A 13,276-nucleotide genomic window follows, 5' to 3' on the forward strand; every position below is an offset into this window, starting at 1 on the left:
CGAACCCAAAGAATCATCTCAGCATGGTTCGGGGGAAATAGTTAGATTTTAGTCTGGAAAATGTGATGTTGGCGTTCAACTTGCCAATGATGGAAGAGAACGCACGCCCCTACACAAGGAGAGTTAACTTTTATCAAAGGTTGGACCAAGTCCTCATGCACATATGTGTGGAAGGAGCTCAATGGAAAATTGACTCAAAAGGCAAACCGGTTCAACTGAGAAGACTGGACCTTAAGCCTGTAGCTAGAGGATGGTTGGAGTTTATTCAACGCTCAATCATTCCCACTAGCAACCGGTCTGAAGTTACTATAGACTGGGCCATCATGATCCATAGCATCATGATTGGAGAAGAAGTGGAAGTTCATGAGATTATACCTCAAGAACTCTACAAGGTGGCTGACAAGTCCTCCACTATGGCAAGGTTAGCTTTTCCTCACCTCATTTGCCATCTATGCAATTCAGTTGGGATTGACATAGAGGGAGATACCCTCATTGATAAGGACAAGCCCATCACTAAGAAAAGGATGGAGCAAATAAGAGAGCCTATTCATGGATCTCAAGAGACGCATGAAGAAGCTCAAGGGATGCACTTTCCTCCACAGAACTTTTGGGAGCAAATCAACACCTCCCTAGGAGAATTGAGTTCCAACATGGGACAATTAAGGGTGGAACATCAAGATCACTCCATCATCCTCCATGAAATTAGAGAAGATCAAAGAGCTATGAGGGAGGAGCAATAAAGACAAGGAAGAGACATAGAAGAGCTCAAGGACATCATTGGTTCCTCAAGAAGAAAACGCCACTATCACTAAGGTGGACTCATTCCTTGTTCTCAAATTTTCTATTTTTCGTTTTCTTTATGTTAAGTGTTTATCTATGTTTGTGTCTTTATTACATGATCATTAGTATCTAAGTGTCTATGCCTTAAAGTAGTGAATATGAATCCATCACCTCTCTTAAATGAAAAATATTTTCAATTCAAAAGAACAAGAAGTACATGAGTTTCGAATTTATCCTTGAACTTAGTTTAATTATATTGATGTGGTGACAATACTCTTTGTTTTCTGAATGAATTCTTGAACAGTGCATATGTCTTTTGAAGTTGTTGTTTATGAATGTTAAATATGTTGGCTCTTGAAAGAATGATGACAAGGAGACATGTTATTTGATAATCTGAAAATTCATAAAAATGATTCTTGAAGCAAGAAAAAGCAGTGAATACAAAAGCTTGCAGAAAAAAAAATGGCAAAAGAAAAGAAAAAAAGAAAAAAAGAGAAAGAAAAAGCAAGCAGAAAAAGCCAAAAGCTCTTAAAACCAAGAGACAAGAGCAAAAAGCCAGTAACCCTTAAAACCAAAAGGCAAGGGTAAATAAAAAGGATCCCAAGGCTTTGAGCATCAGTGGATAGGAGGGCCTAAATGAATAAAATCCTGGCCTAAGCGGCTAAACCAAGTTGTCCCTAACCATGTGCTTGTGGCGTGAAGGTGTCAAGTGAAAACTTAATCATTCTGAACTTCAATGGATAAAGTGAGATGCCAAAACTATTCAAGAGGCAAAAAACTACAAGTCCCGCTCATCTGATTGGAGCTATGTTTCATTGATATTTTGGAATTTATAGTATATTCTCTTCATTTTATCCTATTTGATTTTCAGTTGCTTGGGGACAAGCAACAATTTAAGTTTGGTGTTGTGATGAGCGGATAATTTATACGCTTTTTGGCATTGTTTTTAGTATGTTTTTAGTAGGATCTACTTACTTTTAGGGATGTTTTTATTAGTTTTTATGTTAAATTCACATATCTGGACTTTACTCTGAGTTTGTGTGTTTTTCTGTGATTTCAGGTAATTTTTGGCTGAAATTGAGAGACTTGAGCAAAAATCAGATTCAGAGGTTGAAGAAGGACTGCTGATGCTGTTGGATTCTGACCTCCCTACACTCAAAGTGGATTTTCTGGAGCTACAGAACTTAAAATGGCACGCTTCCAATTGCGTTGGAAAGTAGACATCCAGGGCTTTCCAGAAATATATAATAGTCTAAACTTTGCTCGAGTTTAGATGACGCAAAAGGGCGTTGAACGCCAGTTCTACGCTGCAGTCTGGAGTTAAACGCCAGAAACACATCACGAACCAGAGTTGAACGCCAAAAACACGTTACAACTTGGCGTTCAACTCCAAAAGAAGCCTCTGCACATGTAAACTTCAAGCTCAGCCCAAGCACACAGCAAGTGGGCTCCGGAAGTGGATTTATGCATCAATTACTTACTTCTGTAAACCCTAGTAGCTAGTTTAGTATAAATAGGACTTTTTACTATTGTATCAGGAGATCTTATGATCTTTAGTTTCATCTTTTGATCACGTTTGTGGGCTGGCCATTCGGCCATGCCTGAACCTTTCACTTATGTATTTTTCAACGGTAGAGTTTCTGCACTCCATAGATTAAGGTGTGGAGCTCTGCTGTTCCTCATGATTTAATGCAAAGTACTACTGTTTTATATTCAATTCAACTTATTCCGCTTCTAAGATATCCATTCGCACCCAAGAACATGATGAATGTGATGATTATGTGACGCTCATCATCATTCTCACTTATGAACGCGTGCCTGACAAACACTTCCGTTCTACATGCAAACAAGCTAGAATGAGTATCTCTTAGATATCTAAAACAGAGGACCGTGTCTGAGATATTAGAATCTTCGTGGTATAAGTTAGAACCCATGGATGGCCATTCCTGAGATCCGGAAAGTCTAAACCTTGTCTGTGATATTCCGAGTAGGATCTGGGAAGGGATGGCTGTGACGAACTTCAAACTCGTGAGTGCTGGGCGTAGTGACAGACGCAAAAGGAGGGTGAATCCTATTCCAGTATGATCGAGAACCTCCAGATGATTAGCCGTGCCGTGACAGAGCATTTGGACCTTTTTCACAGAGAGGATGGGATGTAGCCATTGACAACGGTGATGCCCTATATAAAGCTTGCCATGGAAAGGAGTAGGAATGATTGGATGAAGACTGCAGGAAAGCAGAGGTTCAGAGGAACGAAAGCATCTCTATACGCTTATCTGAAATTCTCACCAATGATTTATATAAGTATTTCTATATTTATTTTCTGTTTATTTCTTATTATTATTCGAAAACTCCATAACCATTTGATATCCGCCTGACTGAGATTTACAAGATGACCATAGCTTGCTTCATTCCAACAATCTCCGTGGGATCGACCCTTACTCACGTAAGGTTTTATTACTTGGACGACCCAGTGCACTTGCTGGTCAGTTGTATCGAAGTTGTGACAAATTATGAATTAAGATTAGAGCACCAAGTTTTTAGAGCCATTACTAGGGATCACAATTTCATGCACCAAAGACCATCATTCATCTTGCTTGGGAGGCCATATTTGAAGGCTTCACGGTTTAAATTAGATGCCTTCTCGGGTACATATTCATTTGAGATAGATGGAAGAGCAGTGAGCTTCAACCTTGATGAAGCTATGAAGCACCTACCGGAAGACCACTCTATCTTCCAGTGTGACATTATTGATGAGACTGTGGCTGAAGTTCACCAAGAGGTAGTAGAAGAAAAGAACATGGAGTAAGGTGCAAGTGTGGGAAAGCCCTCTGAGTATACTAAAGACACCTTGCCACCTCCAATGGTTCTGGATGATCAAGTGCCAAGCCATGAGCTGAAAATGGAGTTGAAGCCCCTTCCAGCTCACCTCAAGTATGCTTATCTCGAGGACAATCAAAAGCTCCCGATTATCATTGCCAAAGAACTTACTTCCCAACAAGAGGAGTAATTGCTTAATGTGCTTAGAAGACACAAGAAAGCTATTGGGTGGAGTTTGGCGGACATAGTAGGTATAAGCCCTCAAGTCTGTGAGCACCGCATATTTCTAGAGGAAGGAGCAAGGCCTATCCGTCAACCTCAAAGGCGGTTGAACCCCATCATTTTGGAAGCTGTGAAGAAGGAAGTGACCCGACTGCTTGAAGCCGACATCATTTATCCAATCTCGGATAGTGAATGGGTTAGCCCAGTACAGGTGGTTCCGAAGAAGTCTGGTGTCACAACATTGAAGAATGAGCATGGGGAACTCATGGCTACAAGAGTGCAGAATTCCTAGAGGGTGTGCATTGACTATAGGCGTCTGAACCCACTACAAGAAAAAGCAATATTTGTAACAAAAAAATAGTTACAAAAAATCGAAATTTTGAAACAAAAGGATTTTGTAACAAAAAAAGGGGCCGTTGCAGTATGTCCCGTTACAAAAAGTTTTTGTTACAAAAAATGGAACTGTTACAATTCAAAGTAATATTTTGTAACAAAATTTTCTGATACAAAAAACCAAAAGTCGTTACAAAAGTGATAACAAATTTTGATCTTCAAAATATTTTTGGTGACAATATATTTTTTCCTATCATAAAATTTTGTTACAAAATATAACTTGATTTTGTAAGATTTCTTTCTTTAGTTACAAAACACTATTTATTTTATAATTTTAATACAAATTACACGCATAATTTGCCAAATTATATTAATTTTTTAATTAATTAATATATTAACTAATTTACTCAACAAGTCAACACTTATATAATATATAATAACATAGATAGTTTAAATATCTTTAATTCAACTAAGATTGTTTTATAAATCTTCAACATATAAACTTTAAAGTACAAACTAACAAGACACATTGAAAAACCCTCATGAACTAGATAGATACATAGGACAAGAAAAACAAGGAATTATAAATCTCTAAAATATAAACTACAAATTACAAACTCCATTATGTTCATACATCTCCTTTCAAAAACAGTGAAGCATTATGTATCAAGTTGTATAATCTTGGTGATTGTAGAACAAGCTAAGCCTCTCAACATCTCTAATGTATATAACCTGGTTTGTTTTCTGTAGAGAGATAAGGACCTCCTGAATTCGGCATCATGACAGAGTTTGCACTGGGAGTAAGAAGGACAAAATCTAATAACTGTATTAGAGAAGAAAATCTGGTGTCACACTATTTTAACATTGAAGTGCTTTATTTACTTCTGGCATGTCAATCAAATATAGAACATGCTATTTCTAGTGAGAAAAGAAATGTTTCCTTATTTTAGCTGCAAAGTTCTCATCTAACATAATATTGCTTGAGCTGATGGAGACATGATATGCTGGTGGATCACTAAAAAGAAACAAGTATTTCTGCAGCCACAATCAACACAACAAAAGCCCAAAATCAGAATCATGTTTCACAACTTTTGTGAAACGTTAAATAATTTGTCACAGATATAAGTGACAAAACAGCCTCATATATTCATGTTTCTACAATCATATCGGTCAAAAGAAAGAACTCAGAAATAGGCCAAGTCATACAGAACTATCTTGTAGATACACATTTAAGCTTTTATTTTTCATTGGCAAACTGAATGAAACATGCAACTGTTGGAAACTCTGTCAAAATTTTAATCTTCCTATATACTAACATGTTTTAAGGTAGGAAAATTGAATATATATATATATATATACAGAAACTAATTTACACTTGCTTCCATGAAACCAAGTACATAGTTTCCAATATTTATTTTATCATAAATGCCAAGAATGAGAAATGCTAAACAGTTACAGCTTAGCAGGGATGTCACGCATCCAATAGCAATTCGTGAACTCAATGAGACATTAACTTTTCATAGTCCTCAAAACACATTAGGCAAATTTGGTTCTTTGACAAGCTTTTGTTTAAAGAGCTTACCAGTGCTACTACAACTTCATTAGCAATCTGCAACCTCATCCTCCAATTTAAGGGAGTCTTCAAGGGATCTACCAGCATTCAAACATTGAAATAAATAAATAATTAAAATAAGTTCCAATTATTATTGAGAGGCTCCTCTAAAATCCTTCTAATTTCTTTCAAAATTTACCATTGAGATGCTCCTTTAAGCTTCCATTCTCTATGTTATCAAATATGAGCAGTCTCCAGAAATAACCCAAAGGCAACATGAAACCAGTTAAAAAATTTGCTTTACCTATCAAAGCTGAGGACTCTGGCAACTTGCGGAACCCAGAGGCAGAGGCAGAACAAAACCATTTTCCCAAATCCCCATTAGCAGCTTCCTTGTTTTCTTTTCCATTCGCATTACTCTTTACGGCGGACCTTGGTGACGATGGACCTTGGCGACGGCGACGAACTCCGGAGGCGGCGGCGCAACAGCAACGGTGGGATTGGAAGCAGCAGCGATAATTGGGCGTACAACAATGCTGAGAACTCCTCCTCTCCCTCACGTTCTGTTTGTTTTCTCCCTTTCTTGCCTGTGACGGTGATGGCGACGGGACCTGGCAGCAGCGGCGGTGGATAAGCGGTGATAGAGGCAAGGCACGACGGCGACGAAACCCTTGGCGGCAAGACGCGACGGCTTCGTGGCACCAGAGCATAGCGATGAGATCCCCTTCCAGGTGGATAGTGGCAACGTTGAAGGCTCTACGACGGGAGTAACCCGTCGGCGACAGTGGAAGCTTTAGTTGCAGCAAGAACGGTCTCCAAGGGCGATGGCGGGGACGGCGGAAACGACCCACGACGACAGTAGCGGCGTCCTCTTGCTCGATCTCTCCTCCTCTGCATCACTCTCCTTTCTCTGATTTTCCATTTCTGAAATTTGTTACGTTGAAGGGGATGAAATGCGATGTTATAAAATATACTTATATTTTGTGACAAACAAATAACTTGTTACAAACAATGTTAAATTTTGTGATAAATTAATTTTTTGTTACAAAACAATTGAATTTTTTGAAACAAAAAGATATTTTGTTACAAAATATTTCAAATTTTTGCAACTACTTTATTCTTTGTTACAAAATATTATAATATTTTATAACAAAACAACAGTTTGTTACAAAAACTAATATAATTTGTAACAAAAAAAATCAGGTTGTTACAAAATATTAGCATGTTTTGTAATAACTTGTAATGTTGATACAAAATATTATTCTTTTGTAACAATCACCAATTATTATTACAAAAAATCCTTTTTTCGTAACAATTTTAAATTTGATACAAAATTTTTGTTACAAATGTTCCATTTTCTTGTAGTGACCAAGCTACTCGCAAGGATCACTACCCATTACCCTTCATCGATCAAATACTTGATCGCTTGTTAGGTAAATCACACTACTGTTTTCTAGATGGTTATACTGCTTATTTTCAAATCCATATTGCTCCAGAAGATCAGGAGAAAACAACTTTTACATGCCCCTTTGGAACATATGCATATAAGAGAATGCCTTTTGGCTTATGTAATGCATCGGTTACGTTTCAAAGGTGCATGATGAGTATCTTCTCAGATCTTCTTGAGCATTATATGAAAGTTTTTATGGATGAATTTAGTGTCTTTGGTGATTCATTTGACCTTTGTTTGGATAGTTTAGCTAGAGTATTAGAAAGATGTGTTAGTTCAAACCTTGTACTTAATTTTAAAAAATGTCATTTTATGGTAAAACAGGGTATTGTTCTAGGCCATATTGTTTCTAATACTGGTATATCTGTTGATCCTGCAAAGGTAGATGTTATTTCTAGTTTACCTTACCCCTCCTCCATGAGGGAAGCCCATTATTTTCTTGGTCATGCAGGTTTCTACCGGCGTTTTATCAAGGACTTCAATAAGGTTGCACTACCTTTGTCCCGTTTGCTGCAGAAGGATGTAGAGTTTGAGTTGAGTGAGGACTGTGATGATTGAGATTTGCTCGATGGTCTAGAATTTCTCTTCTAGAAATAAAAACTTCGTTGTAAGCATAGCTCCAAACCAACAAACAATTCCCACATCAAAAATTTGAGTTGTCACAAGTACAAACCCCAATAAGAATTAACCGAAGTATTTAGACTCCGGGTCGTCTCACAAGGAATTGCAATGAAGTGTATGATTATTGGCTATGAAGGATGTAAGGGGGTTTTGATTGGTGAGAGGGAAAGAAAGTAAATGACAAGAAAAGTAAAGAGAGCAATTAAAGGAAGCAATTAATAAAGAGAGACATTCATGGCAAGAATTGAGATCATAGGCTTTCTATCCTAGTCATACAATGATTAATTTGTCTTATTTAGTCAACTCCAACAAATGGAAGAAGGTATCATGTCATCTTCACATAGGGAGAATGTCAAACAAGACTAATTAATCATGTCACAAATATAAACAAGAATTTATCTTATTATGTCATCTCCAACATTGGAAGAAGGTATCATATTATCTTCCATGAGAGAAAGTCTAATAAGACTAGCTAATCTCAATCCAAAAGTCCTAATAAAGTTACTAATTAAATTAGCGTCAATGAAAATAATATTAGCTAACAACTCTAGATCACCAACATGAGTTGGGTTTTCATGACTCAAGATTGCCTAATTACTCTTTCCAAGCCAAAAATGCTCAAAATCTACTCTAAAGCCCAACCAAGCATTTTGTCAAACACTTGGAAGGCATAAAAGGAAAGCATGGTAAATGAGCAAGAATAGTAAAATCTACCAGCTACAAATTGCAAGGAAACAAGATCAACAACTCAAATCAACAATAAAGAGACATCAAACATTAAATTGCATTAAAAGTAAATCAAATCCAACAAGAGCATCCATGAACATAAAAGATAAATAAAAGTAAAATTAACAAGAGAACTAAGAAGAATAGAGTAGTAGAAACAAAAAATTGGAAAGGAAACAAGATGAAATTAAGAAATCATGCCTAGATCTAAGATGGATTAAGCTAACCTAATTCTAGAGAGAAGAGGGAGCTTCTCTCTCTAGAAACTAACCTACATGATGCTAATGCTACAAACAATTGCTCCCCCTTGCCGAAACTTGAATTATGCATGAAATAGCATTAGAAATGAGTTGGGTTGGGTCCAAAGTGCTTCAGAAATCGCTGGGGGCGATTTCACTTTAGTGGACCACGTGCTCAATCGGCGCGCACGCGTACATGGCGCGTGCGCGCCCCTATACGCAAAGCAACATATGGCAAATTGTATATCATTTCGAAAGCCCCAGATGTTAGCTTTCCAACGCAACTGGAACCGTCTCATTTGGACCTCCGTAGCTCATGTTATGGTCGATTGAGTGCAAAGAGGTCGGGTTGACAGCTTTACAGTTCCTTCATTTCTTCATGAGTTCTCCCACTTTGCATGCTTTTCTCCTCATTTCTTCCATCCAATTCTTGTCTTATGAACATGAAATCACTCAACAAATACATCAAGGCATCAAATAGAATTAAAGTGAATTAAAATCACCAATTTTAGGGCCTAAAAAGCATGTTTTCACACTTAAGCACAAATCAAGGGAGAATTACAAAACCATGCTATTTCATTGAATAAATGTGGAAAAAGTTGATAAAATCCCCCAAATTAAGCACAAGATAAACCACAAAATCAGGGTTTATCAAATCTCCCCACACTTAAACCAAGCATGTCCTCATGCTAAGAATAAAGAAGGACAAGAAAAGGGTATGAACATTTATTCAATGCAAATAAACTATATAAACCTATCTACATGCATGCAACTAAATGCAAAATAATTCTACCTACTTGGTTAAAAGTAAATCAATCCCCAAGAACACATATGCACATATTGGGCTAAGTAGTATGATGATTCATGAATCCTACCAATTTGAATATCAAAATAAAGTTCAAATAGACTTGTAAGAAGAAAGCTCATGAAAGCCAGGAACAAAGAATTGAGCATCGAACCCTCACCGGAAGTGTATCCGCTCTAGTCGCTCAAGTGTATAGGATCGATTCACTCAATTCTCCTCTAATCATGCTTTCCAAGATTTCTTTTTCATCTAACAATCAACAATTATTAAATGCATGCATACATTCATCATGAGGACTTATTCATAGGTTGTAATGGGGTTAGGGTAAAGGTAAGGATGCATATGGTCAAGTAAGCTTGAAATTTGCATCTTTGATTAGCCTAAGCTCTCACCTAACACATGTAACAACCTATATAATTCTAATACACAACCTAACTACCCATGATTCCCACTTTTTCACATACTCATGCATTTTCTTTAATTAACATTCCATATCCATTGATTTTTTTATTGAACTTTACTTTGGGGCATTTTTGTCCCCTTTTTATTTCTTTTTCTCTTTTTTTTTTCTTTTTTTTATATTATTTTTTTCTTTATCATCATTTTTTTCAAGTATATACAAATGTATAAATGCATATGATTTTACATATAGTGCATGAATATGTACCTAATTCCCAATATTTTTAACAAAAATAAAAATTACACTTTTACCTCAACCAATGTCCTAAGTTTCCCATACCCAAATGATACACACCCTCACTAGCCTAAGCTAATCAAAGATCCAAATTAAGGACATTTATTATTTTTCACTTAGGGGTAGTGATTTGCTATAATTAAGAACAAAAGGGATTCAATAGGCTCAAAATTGGCCAACAATTGTTGATGAAAGGTAGGCTATTTGGGTAAGTGAGCTAAACGAAATGATGGTCTCAGTCATATAAATGCATGTATACATGGAACAATGGACATAAAGAATCAAACAAATCAAAGATTACAATCATAGAAAGAGAACAATGCACACAAGAATGAAAATAAGTGGTTATATGATGTAACCACACAATTGGGCTCAAAACTCACATGCTTGTGTTCTTAGCTCAAAAACCATGTTCCAAAATAAATTCTTCAAGCAAGTTCAACAAGAAATTTTTTTTTTCAAATTGGTAAGGTGCCCTAACAACAGTTTCTTGGAAAAGAAATCATCACCCTAACCAAGTAGTCCTAACATAAAAAGGAAGTGATAAAATATGTACAAATTCTAACTAACATGCAACCTATCATGCAATGCAACAACTAACTAACAAGGACAAAAATTGAAAAATTGGTGTTGAAAGGAAATTGTTACCCATGGAGATCGGTCGGACAATGATAAACCACTATTTTATGGTTTATCTTGTGCTCAATTGAGTGGATTTTATCAACTCTTTACCCACTTATTCATACTATTTGCATGAGTTTACATTCTCTTTCCTGATTTTGTGCTATGATTGAAAACATGCTTCTTTGACCTTATATTTGTAATATTAATCCTCTCTTACTACCATTAGATGCCTTGATATGTGTGTTAAGTGTTTTCAGGGATTACAGGGCAGGAATGGCTTAGAGGATGGAAAGGAAGCATGCAAAAGTGGAAGAAATACAAGAAGTTGAAGGAACTGCAAAGCTGTCCAGCTTGACCTCTCTGCACTCAAACGGCCATAACTTGAGCTACCAAGGTCCAAATGATGTGGCTTCAGTTGCGTTGGAAAGCTAACGTCCGGGGCTTCGATTTGATATATAATTGCCATAGCTGCCTCGAAGTTAGGCAACGCGAACACGTGAATGACGCGCCCGCGTCGCATCTGTGAACTTCAATCCGCGCGAACGCGTGGACGACGCCTCCGCGTCACCTTCCCACGACCTGAACGTAACAAAAATCTGTGGGAGCGATTTCTGGGCTGCTTTTGACCTAGTTTTCAGCCCAGAACACACAGATTAGAGGCTATAAAGTGGGAGAATGCATCCATTCATATCAAGCTTTCAAATTCACAATTTTAGGATTAGATGTAGTTTTTAGAGAGAGAGGTTCTCTCCTCTCTCTTAGGATTTAGAATTAGGATTCTTTTCAGTTCATGATTATTTCATCTTTTGCGATCACAGGTTCAATGTTCCTTTTATTTATTTTTCTAATTTAATTTATAAACTTCCATGTTAGATTTGATTTCTTTTGTGAATGTAATTCGAGGTATTTTCAGATTTAATTTTGCTTTGCTTTATTTATATGAATGCTTTTAATTTAATTTAGATATTTTCCCTTTTGGCTTTGGTTAAATAATTGGTGACTCTTGAGTTATCAAACTCATTGTTGATTGAAAATTGGAATTCTTCAAGAATTAATTCGAGTTCCAATAACTCTAACTTTTTCCAAGGAAAGACTAGGACTTGAGGAATCAGAATTAATTCATCCACTTAACTTACCTTCATAGTTAGAGGTTAACAAAGTGGGAGAAAAATCCAATTCCCATTACAATTGATAAGAAAAACCAGGATAGGACTTTCAGTTTTCATACCTTGCCAAGAGTATTATTATCTATTTAATTTAATACAATTTACTTTCTTGCCATTTACTATTCTCGCTTTTTTTATCTTATACATTAAAAACCTCCCAATTTACAAACTCATAACCAATAATAAGAACACCTCCCTGCAATTCCTTGAGAAGACGACCCGAGGTTTAAATACTCGGTTATCAATTTAAGAAGGGGTTTGTTACTTGTGACAACCAAAACTTTTGTAAGAAAGGTTGATTGCTTGGTTTAGTAACTATACTTACAACAAGAGTTTTCTATAACTTCTAAACCATCAATCCACAGTTCTTTCAAAATGGCGCCGTTGCCGGGGAATTGCAAACTTGTGCCTTATTATTGGTTATTGTAAATATTTGCTTTTTACTTGTTTATTTGTTTTTATTTTTATTTTTATTTTTGCTTTTTTTCATAAATTAAGAGGTTATTGGTTTTTATTTAGTTTTTAAGAAAAAAATTTCAAAAATTTTTCAAAAATTTAGTTATCTTATCTTATTTCAAAAAATCAAATTTCAAAAAATTTAAAATTCAAATTTCAGAATTCAAATTTCAAAATTTCAAAATTCAAATTTCAAAAATTTAATTTTCAATTTCAAAATTTAAATAACCTTTTAATTTAAAATTTGATTTTATTTTCATTTTTAATTTTTATTTACTATTATGAGTTCTCACCCCTCTCGCTTTGAGTTTGGTTCCAATGTTGTTGCAAGGAATGGAAATTATAACAGGGACATGCATCGAGGTCAAAATAATCAGAGATGGAAGGAGCCACGAGGATCTGATCAACCCTTTCGGCAACAACATCCTCCAAGATACCATGGACCACGACCATTCCAAAATGCATGCCTAGACACTAGATATGGTGGACCCCCTTGTAGTTACCAACAAGGCCCACCATATGATTATGAACCGCCTCCTCAACACAATTCTGGACCACCATACTCACAAGCCCCCTACTACCAGACATCATCACATGATTCTAACCTGTATCCACCACACCAACCACCTTATGAGCTATATGAACCATATATAGAACCACCCCAATTCCAACCCAATTACTCCCAAGACCCACCACCTCAATATTTGCCATCTCCATATCCATCAATCCAAGAGCACTATGATCCTACTTATGATAGCCGAGTGCAACAAGAATCAAGGGATCGTCTC

At 36.3% G+C, this 13,276-nt stretch overlaps 1 long non-coding RNA gene across 1 annotated transcript; it reads right to left on the reverse strand.

The window, feature by feature from the left end:
- On the reverse strand, positions 4,614–5,965 carry LOC110265580. Its single transcript, XR_002351741.1, has 3 exons — positions 5,907–5,965; positions 5,738–5,805; positions 4,614–5,190 (listed from the first exon to the last, which is right to left on the reverse strand). It is a non-coding gene; the product is annotated as an uncharacterized LOC110265580 (long non-coding RNA).

The sequence above is a fragment of the Arachis ipaensis genome, chromosome B08, assembly GCF_000816755.2.
Source record: "Arachis ipaensis cultivar K30076 chromosome B08, Araip1.1, whole genome shotgun sequence".
Taxonomy (NCBI): Eukaryota; Viridiplantae; Streptophyta; class Magnoliopsida; order Fabales; family Fabaceae; genus Arachis; species Arachis ipaensis.